Consider the following 15102-nt stretch of genomic DNA (forward strand, 5'->3'; position numbering starts at 1 on the left):
ACCTGAATGTGACGTTGATAATTAATGAAAAGCAACACTGTAAATAGAAGGCAGTGTGGCGAGTCCTGCAACCCCTATTACGAACCCACAAGTGTACACCTTCATGGAAGTGATGACAAACCAGTTTCAGATGCCATCTTTTCATAACTAGCCCTAAAGTCTTTAAAAATATCTCTGTATGAAAGCACTGATAACATCGAGAAAAATATACTAGTGTTTCTATCCTCATGGCGTTGATTTACAGAACTTACTTCACTACACCTACCTACTTTACATGCACTAATAACGTTTCCACGTTAGTGGTTAAAGCGTTCTCTCGTCATGCCGAAGACCCGGGTTGGACTTACCACATACGTCTAATGCTGGCGTCCCCTGCTGTGATATCGCTGGCATATTGCTAAAATCGGGGTAAAACCATAGTCACTCACTCTATAGATACTTTCTCTACACTACTTATGTTACTCACGTTACCTACGCCAAGCAGACTATTCCACACTACTTATGTTACTCCACCTATTTTCCCCACACTACGTATCTTACTCCACCTATTTTCCCCACACTACTTATGTTACTCCACCTATTTTCCCCACACTACTTATGTTACTCCACCTATTTTCCCCACACTACTTAAGTTACTCCACCTATTTTCCCCACACTACTTATGTTACTCAACCTATTTTCCCCACACTACTTATGTTACTCAACCTATTTTCCCCACACTACTTATGTTACTCCACCTATTTTCCCCACTTTACTTATGTTACTCAACCTATTTTCCCCACACTACTTATGTTACTCAACCTATTTTCCCCACACTACTTATGTTACTCAACCTATTTTCCCCACACTACTTATGTTACTCAACCTATTTTCCCCACACTACTTATGTTACTCAACCTACTGTCCCCACACTACTTATGTTACTCAACCTACTGTCCCCACACTACTTATGTTACTCAACCTACTGTCCCCACACTACTTATGTTACTCAACCTACTGTCCCCACACTACTTATGTTACTCAACCTACTGTCCCCACACTACTTATGTTACTCAACCTACTGTCCCCACACTACTTATGTTACTCAACCTACTGTCCCCACACTACTTATGTTACTCAACCTACTGTCCCCACACTACTTATGTTACTCAACCTACTGTCCCCACACTACTTATGTTACTCAACCTACTGTCCCCACACTACTTATGTTACTCCACCTATTTTCCCCACACTACTTATGTTACTCAACCTACTGTCCCCACACTAATTATGATGTTCCACCTCCTTTCCTCACACAGCTTAAGTTGCTTCAACTACCTTCACCTGAGATTCAGTAGTGGCGATTGTGGGTGGAGTAACATACGTCGTGTGGGGAAAATAGGTGGAGCAACATACGTCGTGTGGAGAAAGTAGGTGGAGTAACATACGTAGTGTGGGGAAAATAGGTGGAGTAACATACGTCGTGTGGGGAAAATAGGTGGAGCAACATACGTCGTGTGGAGAAAGTAGGTGGAGTAACATACGTAGTGTGGGGAAAGTAGGAGCTTCACCTACTTTCCCGAAACAACATACATTACACAACCTACTTTCCACACTACTTATGTTACTCTGCCTACTTTAACCATACTACTTATGTCACTCTACCAACTTTCGCCACAAAAGCTTTTCTACTCCACCTTTAACCACACTAGGTATGTTACTCCACCGTCTTTCCCCACACTACGTATGTTACTCCACCTACTTTAACCACACTATGTATGTTACTCCACCTACTTTCCCCACACGACGTATGTTACTCCACCTACTTTCCCCACACGACGTATGTTACTCCACCTACTTTCCCCACACGGCGTATGTTACTCCACTTACTTTCCCCACACGACGTATGTTACTCCACCTACTTTCCCCACACGACGTATGTTACTCCACCTACTTTCCCCACACGACGTATGTTACTCCACCTACTTTCCCCACACGACGTATGTTACTCCACTTACTTTCCCCACACTACGTATGTTACTCCACCTACTTTCCCCACACGGCGTATGTTACTCCACTTACTTTCCCCACACGGCGTATGTTACTCCTCCCACAATCGCCACTACTTAATCTTCCTTGAGATCTCATGCACCCACAACTGCCACTACCGAATCTACCTTGACATCTCCTCTACCCACAACTGTTACTTCCGAGTGTACCTCCACAATTACTGTAACTTCCATGACATCTGGTGCACCCACAACCCGGATCATGTCAGCAAGAACTGGTTGGCATCGACGCTGAGCGCTCTTTGCAGATCTTTATATTTTACTATTCGATAGAACAAATGTGCCCCGTTGATGATATTTCCACTTCTCTAGTCCTGTTCTTACTTCAGCAAAAAGCGGGCTAGGGCACTGAAGTATTGTACAAAATTCTACCCCTTCCAAGTTTACAATGACACCTCCCCTCTGGTGAAAAAGGGAAAACAGTCTCTGAGCCTGCTGTGATCCTGTTCACATGACCCAACACCTAACATCTCAGATCGACATGCAATAGTTGATGGCGAGGCGCGTAGTGCTATGAAACGTTAACTCAAGTTCAGTTTTTGTCTCGGTGCTCTATGTGATACATCAACTAAAGTGTCAGTTTTAAATACTTATGCGGCCTGTTTTTGCCCGTAGTAATTCTATACAACTTTACAAAAACACATAAACAATCTTTAAACGTTTTATCTGTACTGGCACGCGTGTGTTCCCATAGGGTTTAATAAGATTCTCAGCTAATGAAGCATAGCCAGACTTTCCAGTGATGAACATAATACAGCTGAACAAAAAATAACCGCAACACTAAAATATCCGAATGACACTTTTACCTCCCCACCACCAATCCAGTTTACCAGTGGTAAAGGGAAGTTCTCTCGCCGCCGACATTCTGCTTCAATGGACATGCAGGGAGCTGAGTGACGTAGCCTTGTGTGTTTTGTAGGCATATTTCCACCTGGACGGGCATGTGTAGGGCCATGCCCATCCTCTTCATAAATTGTAAGAGGATATTTCTTTGAGCTTTGATTTCTGACCCAAGGCAACGTTTTACATGCCGGGCCTCCATTGATAACATTGTCATTGGGGTGGACAACATGTGGTATCATCAAGACCAGGTTATGGTAGACCAGTGGCTATCACGGAGAAACAGCAAGCATAGCATCCCTTGGTTAAAACACATATGTTCCTGCCACTGTGTTTTATTCACGTTAAAACACCCTTATAACTATCACCAGTTAAGTAATGTAGAAACCTACATATGTAACTATCACCAGTCAACAGTTTTGAAACATACACATAACTATCACCAGTGAATTACTTTTGAAACATATATACATATATCTATCTATATATATCTATATCTATCTATCTATCTATCTATCTATCTATCTATCTATCTATATAACTATCACAAGTTCATTATTATTAAAACATACATACAACAATCATCAGTTAGTTTTTGTTGAAACATACATATAACTGTCATCAGTTAATTATTGTTGAAACATACATATAACTATCATCAGTTAATTATTGTTGAAACATACATACAACTATCATCAGTTAATTATTGTTGAAACATACATATAACTATCATCACTTAATTATTGTTAAAACATACACACAACTATCATCAGTTAATTATTGTTGAAACATACATACAACTATCATCAGTTAGTTATTGTTGAAACATACATATAACTATCATCACTTAATTATTGTTGAAACATACATACAATTATCATCAGTTAGTTATTGTTGAAACACACATATAACTATCATCAGTTAATTATTGTTGAAACATACATACAACTATCATCACTTAATTATTGTTGAAACATACATATAACTATCATCACTTAATTATTGTTGAAACATACATATAACTATCATCAGTTAGTTATTGTTGAAACATACATATGTAACTATCATCAGTCAGTTATTGGTGAAACATAAATATAACTATCATCAGTTAGTTATTGGTGAAACATACATATAACTATCATCAGTAAGTTATTGTTGAAACATACATATAACTATCATCAGTTAGTTATTGTTGAAACATACATATAACTAACATCAGTTAATTATTGTTGAAACATACATATAACTATCATCAGTTAATTATTGTTGAAACATACATATAACTATCATCAGTTAGTTATTGTTGAAACATACATATAACTATCATCAGTTAATTATTGTTGAAACATACATATAACTATCATCACCTAATTATTTTTGAAACATACATACAACTATCATCAGTTAATTATTGCTGAAACATACATATAACTATCATCAGTTAGTTATTGTTGAAACATACATATAACTATCATCAGATAGTTCTTGTTGAAACATACATATAACTATCATCAGTTAGTTATTGTTGAAACATACATATAACTATCATCAGTTAGTTATTGTTGAAGCATACATACAACGATCATCAGTTAATTATTGTTGAACCATACATACAACTATCATCAGTTAATTATTGTTGAAACATACATATAACTATCATCAGTTAATTATTGTTGAAACATACATATAACTATCATCAGTTAATTATTGTTGAAACATACATATAACTTTCATCAGTTAGTTACTGTTGAAACATACATACAACTATCATCAGTTAGTTACTGTTGAAACATACATATAACTATCATCAGTTAATTATTATTAAAACATACATATAACTATCATCACTTAATTATTGTTGAAACATACATACAACTATCATCAGTTAGTTATTGTTGAAACATACATATAACTATCATCACTTAATTATTATTAAAACATACATATAACTATCATCACTTAATTATTGTTGAAACATACGTACAACTATCATGAGTTAGTTATTGTTGAAACATACATATAACTATCATCAGTTAGTTATTGTTGAAACATACATATAACTATCATCAGTTAATTGTTGTTGAAACACACATATAACTATCATCAGTTAGTTATTGTTGAAACATACATATAACTATCATCAGTTAGTCATTGTTGAAACATACATACAACTATCATCAGTTAGTTATTGTTGAAACATACATGATAGTTAATTATTGTTGAAACACACATATAACTATCATCAGTTAGTTATTGTTGAAACATACATATAACTATCATCAGCTAGTTATTGTTGAAGCATACATACAATTGTCATCAGTTAATTATTGTTGGAACATACATATAACTATCATCAGTTAATTATTGTTGAAACACACATATAACTATCATCAGTTAATTATTGTTGAAACATACATATAACTATCATCAGTTAAGTATTGTTGAAATATACATATAACTATCATCACTTAGTTATTGTTGAAACATACATATAACTATCATCAGTTAGTTACTGTTGAAACATACATACAACTATCATCAGTTAGTTACTGTTGAAACATACATATAACTATCATCAGTTAATTATTATTAAAACATACATACAACTATCATCAGTTAGTTATTCTTGAAACATACATATAATTATCATCACTTAATTATTATTAAAACATACATATAACTATCATCAGTTAATTATTGTTGAAACATACACACAACTATCATCAGTTAGTTATTGTTGAAACATACATATAACGATCATCAGTTAGTTATTATTAAAACACACATATAACTATCATCAGTTAATTATTACTAAAACATACATATAACTATCATCACTTAATTATTGTTGAAACACACATATAACTATCATCAGTTAATTATTGTTGAAACATACATACAACTATCATCAGTTAGTTATTGTTGAAACATACATACAACTATCATCAGTTAGTTATTGTTGAAACATACATACAACTATCATCAGTTAGTTATTGTTGAAAGATACATACAACTATCATCAGTTAATTATTGTTGAAACATACATACAACTATGATCAGTTAGTTATTGTTGAAGCATACATACAACTATCATCAGTTAATTATTGTTGAAACATACATACAACTATCATCACTTAATTATTGTTGAAACATACATATAACTATCATCAGTTAATTTTTGTTGAAACATACATATAACTATCATCACTTAATTATTGTTGAAACATACATATAACTATCATCAGTTAGTTACTGTTGAAACAAACATATAACTATCATCAGTTAGTTATTATTAAAACATACATATAACTATCATCACTTAATTATTGTTGAAACATACATACAACTATCATCAGTTAGTTATTGTTGAAACATACATATAACTATCATCACTTAATTATTATTACAACATACATATAACTATCATCACTTAATTATTGTTGAAACATACATACAACTATCATCAGTTAGTTATTATTAAAACACACATATAACTATCATCAGTTAGTTATTATTAAAACATACATATAACTATCATCACTTAATTATTGTTGAAACACACATATAACTATCATCACTTAATTATTGTTGAAACACACATATAACTATCATCAGTTAATTATTGTTGAAACATACACACAACTATCATCACTTAATTATTGTTGAAACATACATACAACTATCATCAGTTAATTATTGTTGAAACATACATACAACTATCATCAGTTAGTTATTGTTGAAACATACATACAACTATCATCAGTTAGTTTTTGTTGAAACATACATATAACTATCATCACTTAATTATTATTACAACATACATATAACTATCATCACTTAATTATTGTTGAAACATACATACAACTATCATCAGTTAGTTATTGTTGAAAGATACATATAACTATCATCAGTTAGTTATTATTAAAACACACATATAACTATCATCAGTTAGTTATTATTAAAACATACATATAACTATCATCACTTAACTATTGTTGAAACACACATATAACTATCATCACTTAATTATTGTTGAAACACACATATAACTATCATCAGTTAATTATTGTTGAAACATACACACAACTATCATCACTTATTTGTTGTTGAAACATACATATAACAATGATCACTTAATTATTGTTGAAACATACATACAACTATCATCACCTAATTATTGTTGAAACATGGATACAACTATCATCAGTTAGTTATTGTTGAAACATACATATAACTATCATGAGTTGATTATTGTTGAAACATACATACAACTATCATCAGTTAGTTATTGTTGAAACTTACATACAACTATCATCACTTAATTATCGTTGAAACATACATACAACTATCATCAGTTAGTTATTGTTGAAACATACATATAACTATCATCAGTTAGTTATTGTTGAAACATACATATAACTATCATCACTTAATTATTGTTGAAACATACATATAACTATCATCACTTAATTATTGTTGAAACATACATACAACTATCATCACTTAATTATTGTTGAAACATACATACAACTATCATCAGTTAGTTATTGTTGAAACATACATATAACTATCATCAGTTAGTTATTGTTGAAACATACATATAACTATCATCAGTTAGTTATTGTTGAAACATACATATAACTATCATCAGTTAATTATTGTTGAAACATACATACAACTATCATCACTTAATTATTGTTGAAACATACATATAACTATCATCAGTTAGTTCTTGTTGAAACATACATATAACTATCATCACTTAATTATTGTTGAAACATACATATAACTATCAACAGTAAATTGTTGTTGAAACATACATATAACTATCATCAGTTAATTATTGTTGAAACATACATACAACTATCATCACTTAATTATTGTTGAAACATACATATAACTATCATCAGTTAGTTCTTGTTGAAACATACATATAACTATCATCACTTAATTATTGTTGAAACATACATATAACTATCAACAGTAAATTATTGTTGAAACATACATATAACTATCATCAGTTAGTTATTGTTGAAACATACATACAACTATCAACAGTTAATTATTGTTGAAACATACATATAACTATCATCAGTTAGTTATTGTTGAAACATACATATAACTATCATCACTTAATTATTGTTGAAACATACATACAACTATCATCACTTAATTATTGTTGAAACATACATACAACTATCATCACTTAATTATCGTTGAAACATACATACAACTATCATCACTTAATTATCGTTGAAACATACATATAACTATCATCAGTTAGTTATTGTTGAGACATACATATAACTATCATCAGTTAATTATTGTTGAAACATACATATAACTATCATCACTTAATTATCGTTGAAACATACATATAACTATCATCAGTTAGTTATTGTTGAAACATACATATAACTATCATGAGTTAATTATTGTTGAAACATACATATAACTATCAGCAGTTAATTATTGTTGAAACATACATACAAATATCATCAGTAAATTATTGTTGAAACATACATATAACTATCATCAGTTAATTATTGTTGAAACATACATATAACTATCATCAGTTAGTTATTGTTGAAACATACATATAACTATCATCACTTAATTATTATTACAACATACATATAACTATCATCACTTAATTATTGTTAAAACATACATATAACTATCACTAGTCTATAATTAACTGATAACATGATAATGGTTTACTAATATTTTCTTGATTGTACATGATGTGAAGTACTATTTTCCGAAAGCGGATGTAGGCCTAGGAATAAACGATGTTGGTCCACTGTGCGAGCAATTTCGAACGAAAACATGAAGGAAATATTGAAATGTTAGACAGGCAGCTGAGTGTTCTTCTGTTCCAGCCTGTTACATGAACATAATGAGACATGACTTGCAAATATGTGTCGACATTACGTAGCCTAAATTGATTAAAAAAAACTTATTTCCTTAATTGTGGTGAATTTTATGCGTATATGCGTACGAGATATGTCGTGGTTAAAGCATTCTCCCTGGGAGCAGAAGGTGGCGGGTTCCAGCCCTTACAGCGCACACCAAAAGACATTAAAATATGGTACTTGTTGGTCTTTGCCTGGTGTTCGGCATTTCTGGGTACAACAAGAACCGCTCGGCGAGGAGTCAGTAAAAAGTTTCTGAGTGGGGAAGTCATGCTTAACTGCAACATGGTATCTCAGTGATCCAGCACTATAAACCAAGCTTAAGTCTGGGCTAGCACAAGCAGTCACACGCACGCACGCACGCACCCACGCACGCACGCAGGTACGCATGTGGTAGCCATATGACGGAACTGTTCTAAAGTGCGACGTAAAACCCCATATCATCTCACCCTATATTCAGTGAACTGTTGCTTCGCAACCTTGAATAACCTAATAACCAGTCCCAGAATCAGTGGATCATAAGGGACAGAACGGCAAGGTGTTGTTTGTCCGTGGATAGGTACGTGAAATCAGTGGCATCACCTTTGTAGCGACACTAAATAATCAGTAAATATGTGGGGGATATATCAGTCAGATAACATCTCCATAATATGTTGCGTCAAGTGTTAAAGTAAACATGGAAGAATAAGGTTTTCATTACCGCCATTCATTCCGACGCAACAAGTGCCAATAAACAGGGATTAATGTTTTCCGAATCCGTGCACATGATGAACACCGGTGATACCAGACTCTGTGACAAGCATGACGTTCCAATAACGTTCATGATTATAGTCTGGCTTGAGCGCAGTTTTATGGCTGCCCATGAAGCGAGGGATCACCGAATACACAGTTGGATGTTGAGGTGGGAAGGCCGTGTAGCATCCAGACCTTGCAATTAACCCCAAACAGGAATTTTTACTCTTTTTTGAACAATAATAAGAAATCAATGGAAGTAGAATAAAGAGTTAAGAAGCATTTCTATTTGTGGCTTATAGAGGTGAGAGGGAAGCTGAGCCTAGTATCATCTGAAAACCTGAACGTAATATTGGGACGTGACTAATGTTGACGGTTCACGCTATGATGTTTGACAACGTTGAACTGGGTCAGAGGAAAGTAATACATACACATGACCATTCCTGAGGTATGCCAATATGCCACGACATGCAAGAAACATAAAAGAAACTAGAGGAATCTAATGGGTGTTTTGAAAGTAGGATACTAAATCAGATTACGGAATCAGACACCATATAACTCTTGCCAGCGGCTCCTCGCATCCCTTGGCCATGGCCATCAGAGCTGGGAGAGAACGGTGAACCGATGCATGCTTGGGTCAAACTGTGAGTGCCTCATTAACTGAACAACGCTGATCGCTGCTTTGTAATGCACGGTAGAGATAAGTCTGCGATCACGACATCCCATGTACGGCCCTTCATATATCGGTCAACTAAATTAATGTGCTTCACTGACCAATAGGAACCCACCAATCGTGTCCACTGTGTTTGCAGGTCGTCGGTAAGAGCTTTGATGGCCACTTGACGTCCAAACAGGGATTAAAGGATTAGCCCAAATTGTACACATCAAATTTTCAGTTTGCGTTATTGTAAGTACATCAGTTTGACCTCATTTATATCAGCTAGAGGGAGGATCGCGGGCACTATACTGTCACACACATTTAAACATGAATAAAGATTCTACCAAAAGGGAGCCCAAATATGACGAGAGTGTCTGTGAACTTATTTTACTTAAACTTCCCTATTGTCAGGATTTTTTCTCAAAACAGCTTACGGAGACGGCTCTCACTTGATGGCTAAAGAGACACGAGTCAGGCCGATGTATGAAATACATGGCGGAATTTCATATGTAGTAGAATATGTTAATTATGGCACCATGCATACAATGTACACAGTTAATTGTTCTGTATGGTCTGGCGAAAACGGACGATGTAAAGAAACACTTCTTATAGTACGGTCTGGCGTCTGCAGACAGTGTAACAATAATTTCGATGGACTACAAGTCATTGAGTATAGTATTTTGATCTAACGTTCACATACTTTCTACAAAACAACCAATACTATATCACAACATCATCTAACATCTACACGCTTTCGGAAGATACACCTAATATATTTTCTACACTACACCGACATGCCACCAGATGGTCTAAAGATACCCTTTAACTGGTGTCCATGATAATAGCAACATGCCATCAGATTGACTCAAGACATGAAGAGAGTGTTGCTGTTGCTGTAGTAGAATGGTGATAGTAATGCAGTTTGCTAGGCTATTTTCGGCTTGCCTGAACCTGGCTTCGGGCGACCACGTTGATGGAATCTGTTTCTAACCATGAGAATGTAAGCCCCGCTTTATGATCACCTTAGGAGATTACAATGTGGGTCCCCAGTGTTTATTACCTACGTGTACACCCATGCAGACGACTTTGTGAATATCTAAACAATAGTTAACAGACCTTTTGTGAGGTACAACAATGTAGTGCACATAAGATTAACAACTTTAGAACCGACTGAATAAATTCCTTAATAAATACAGTGGTGGTGGGTCCTTTTCGGTACATTGTCTGTCAAAGCTACTTACAGAAGGAGAAATGTGAGATGGTATGTAACATACGGAAGCTTCAAGCGGAGAGAGGTGAAAAAACATCAAATCCCCAGGAGATATTTGAGGTGGTATGCAAAACACGGAAGCCTCAGAAGGAGAAATATGAAATGGTATGCAAAACACGGAAGTAACAGAAGGACAAACAATATGAGGTGATATCAAACCACAGAAGCTTCAATAGGGGAAATTTTAAGTGGTATGTAAAACACGGGCACCCAGAAGGAGAACTGGGTGATATGATGTGGTACATGTATGAAGATATGGAAACCTAGAAGGGGAAATATGAGGCAGTATGTAAAACATGGAAACCGCAGACACATGGAAAACACAAAAAGGGGAAATGTGTCATCAATGCTGATGTTACTGCTGTCAAAGGTCATCCATGCTGACGTTACTGCTGCCATAGTCATCCATGCTGACCTTACTACTTTCATAGGTCATCCGTGCTGACTTTACTTCTGTCATAGGTCATGCATGTCGACGTTACTGCTGTCACAGGTCATCCTCGCTGTCATTACTGCTGTCACAGGTCATCCGTGCTGACGTTACTGTTGCCATATGTCATCCGTGTTGACTTTACTTCTGCCATAGGTCATGCATGTTGACGTTACTACTGTCATAGGTCATCCGTGCTGACGTTACTACTCTTATAGGTCATCCATGCTGACGTTACTACTCTTATAAGTCATGCATGCTGACGTTACTGCTGTCATAGGTCATCCTCGCTGCCATTACTCCTGTCACAGGTCATCCATGCTGACGTTACTGCTGTCATAGGTCATGCATGTTGACGTTACTACTGTCATAGGTCATCCGTGCTGACGTTACTACTCTTATAGGTCATCCATGCTGACGTTACTACTCTTATAGGTCATGCATGCTGACGTTACTGCTGTCATAGGTCATCCTCGCTGCCATTACTCCTGTCACAGGTCATCCATGCTGACGTTACTGCTGTCATAGGTCATGCATGTTGACGTTACTACTGCCATAGGTCATTCGCGCTGACGTTACTACTTTTATAGGTCATCCATACTGACGTTACTGCTGCCATAGTCATCCTCGTTGACGTTACTGTCACCATATGTCATCCGTGCTGACGTTACTGCTGTTATGGGTCATCCATGCTGATGTTACTGCTGTCATAGGTCATCCATGCTGACGTTACTGCTGTCATAGGTCATGCATGCTGACGTTACTGTTGCCATTGGTCATCCGTGCTGACTTTACCTCTGCCATAGGTCATGCATGTTGACGTTACTACTGTTGTAGATCATCCGTGCTGACGTTACTACTCTTATAGGTCATCCGTGCTGACGTTACTACTCTTATAGGTCATCCATGCTGACGTTACTACTCTTATAGGTCATTCATATTGACGTTACTGCCGCCATAGTCGTCCATGCTGACGTTACTGCAGTCATAGGTCATCCTCGCTGTCACTTCTCCTGTCACAGGTCATCCATGCTGACGTTACTGCTGTCATATGTCACCCGTGCTGACGTTACTGGTGTCATAGTAATCCGTGCTGACGTCACTGCTGTCATAGGTCATCCATGCTGACTTTACTGCTGTCATAGGTCATGCATGTTGACGTTACTGTCACCATATTTCATCCATGCTGACGTTACTGCTGCCATAAGTCACCCATGCTGACGTTATTGCTGTCACAGGTCTTCTGTGCTGTCATTACTGCTGCCGTAGGTCATCCTCGTTGACGTTACTGCTGTCACAGGCCATCCATGTTGAGGTTACTCAGGTCATAGGTCATAACGGAGCATCATTTTACTACTGTCATATTTCGTACGACCCGACGTCACTTTGGTGATAGGTAGTGAAGTCTGATGTCACTTTTAGCAACCTCGAAGGGCATTGTCAGGGCCATGGTAAGAGTGATTTTTCTGTGTTTACTCCAGTCTAATTAATTACGGTTTCTTTTGGTACATCTCAAGGACAGTTTCCTCGTGCCGACCTTTCTCCTGTTCTGTTTCTTTTGAAGACTGGATTCTTTACCGTATGTGAAGGACAGGAGATTAAATATGCAATCATTATTTCTGACTGTCATTCCCCAATGTCAACACTCCGTCTTGTGTTCTCGCTGCCCTATGCCCTTTAGAATGAACGTAAATACATACATGGTTTGTGACTCAGTTTGGTAGGTTGTGTGGGCCTGCCTTTGGAGTGATGTCACGGAAACTTAATGACAAACAATAGGGATTAAAAGTGTGTCTGCCCCAGCCACGTTCCCTGGCATGTGCACACCAATGAAACACTGATGCATTCTTATCACGTCTTCTGAACACATAATGATACCACTGCAACTGTCGTTCCATGTTACGGAAATACAGGCGAATGTGTGTATCATGTAATGTGAAGTGATGGGTCTCCATGTGCAGACGAATACATACTACGTGTCGGAAAAGTTTGCAGACATTATACTCAAAGGAATTCCTGGACAGTATAGGTCCCTTACAAGCTAAGATGTTTGTACAAGGCGACTGAATGGTCGCCTGATTTGGCCGACTGACATGCTTATGATATCAATCACCGGATGGTATACAACATACAGACAACGTTTCATTGTTTTGTGTGGCTTTAAACAAGAACCAAAGATATGGCTGCATGTTTGTTGTTTACAGAAATTATTCCTGCAACTAGCAAGACGACCTTTTTCTTGGGTTTCAGGTATTTTGTAAAACTATTGTAACATCGATGGAATTGTATTTAAATTCATTAAGTTAGATAACCAACCTGTGACAGCATCTTCAATGAACAGGATATGTTTAAATCAATTAAAATATATAATATTTGTATAGAACTTTTACCAAGTGCATTCTAAGACTAAAGCCTACCTTAAATAAATAAGTACTAGTAAGTGTTTCCCTAGCGGCCTTAGATGCTGCATGCAGGTCAGCAGGATGTCTTATTGGGAGACACAAGTAGTAGTGCTAACGTGTCCTACAGTGGCGTCATACACACACATCAGCTGTCTTAACCAAGCATATTGATATACACCTCTACCCTGTCTCTCTTCCAGCCGATCAGTGGAGACATGACATCGCTGTATCTCCACAGCTAAGTATGTACACAATTTCTTCATGAACATGTATAGGAACAGGATCGACCTACCTTGTCGTGGCCTAAGGAAGCCGCTTGTGTTATGTTTATAGTCCATTTAGATTCACAAAGTATATCATCAGCTAACACTGGGCCAGATCTTCACGCCCTAAATTCAGATGGCTGTTAGTGAGTGGTAACCTCTGATATGAACTTTGACCCGAATGAGGCTCACTATATGTGCGCCTGTCTTAATGCAGACAAGTGAATTCATGTCTTAGAACAACACCGTGATCATGTAAGTATAGGAATAAACGTCATCTTACGTTTGAAGAAAAGAGTTTCTGTTTCCGTAGATGGTGGGATATATACAGTAATGTATCGCAATGGTAACTGGTATGAGGTTGAGAATCAATGTTTTTAAATTTTTCATGTCAATTCACGCAACATGGTACAGCCATCTTACTATGGTAGATGTTCCTACTTGCAAACACACGTGTCCTGCACGTAGGTACTGTATGGGAGAGTTGACCACCTACCCGGTTTCATCCACTTTATCCAATCATTCAAACCCCACTATAACAACC

At 36.3% G+C, this 15102-nt stretch overlaps 1 protein-coding gene across 1 annotated transcript in view; it reads right to left on the minus strand.

The window, feature by feature from the left end:
- The window catches only part of LOC137256349 (uncharacterized), a 29799-nt gene extending 15103 nt beyond the window's left edge, over positions 1–14696 (minus strand). Inside the window, exon 1 of the mRNA XM_067794134.1 lies at positions 14588–14696. The gene's annotated coding sequence lies outside the window, so the exon portion shown is untranslated. The remainder of the gene's footprint in view (positions 1–14587) is intronic.
- Between the last annotated feature and the right edge of the window lie 406 nt (positions 14697–15102).

The sequence above is a fragment of the Haliotis asinina genome, chromosome 11 (assembly GCF_037392515.1).
Source record: "Haliotis asinina isolate JCU_RB_2024 chromosome 11, JCU_Hal_asi_v2, whole genome shotgun sequence".
In the NCBI taxonomy this organism is placed as follows: domain Eukaryota; kingdom Metazoa; phylum Mollusca; class Gastropoda; order Lepetellida; family Haliotidae; genus Haliotis; species Haliotis asinina.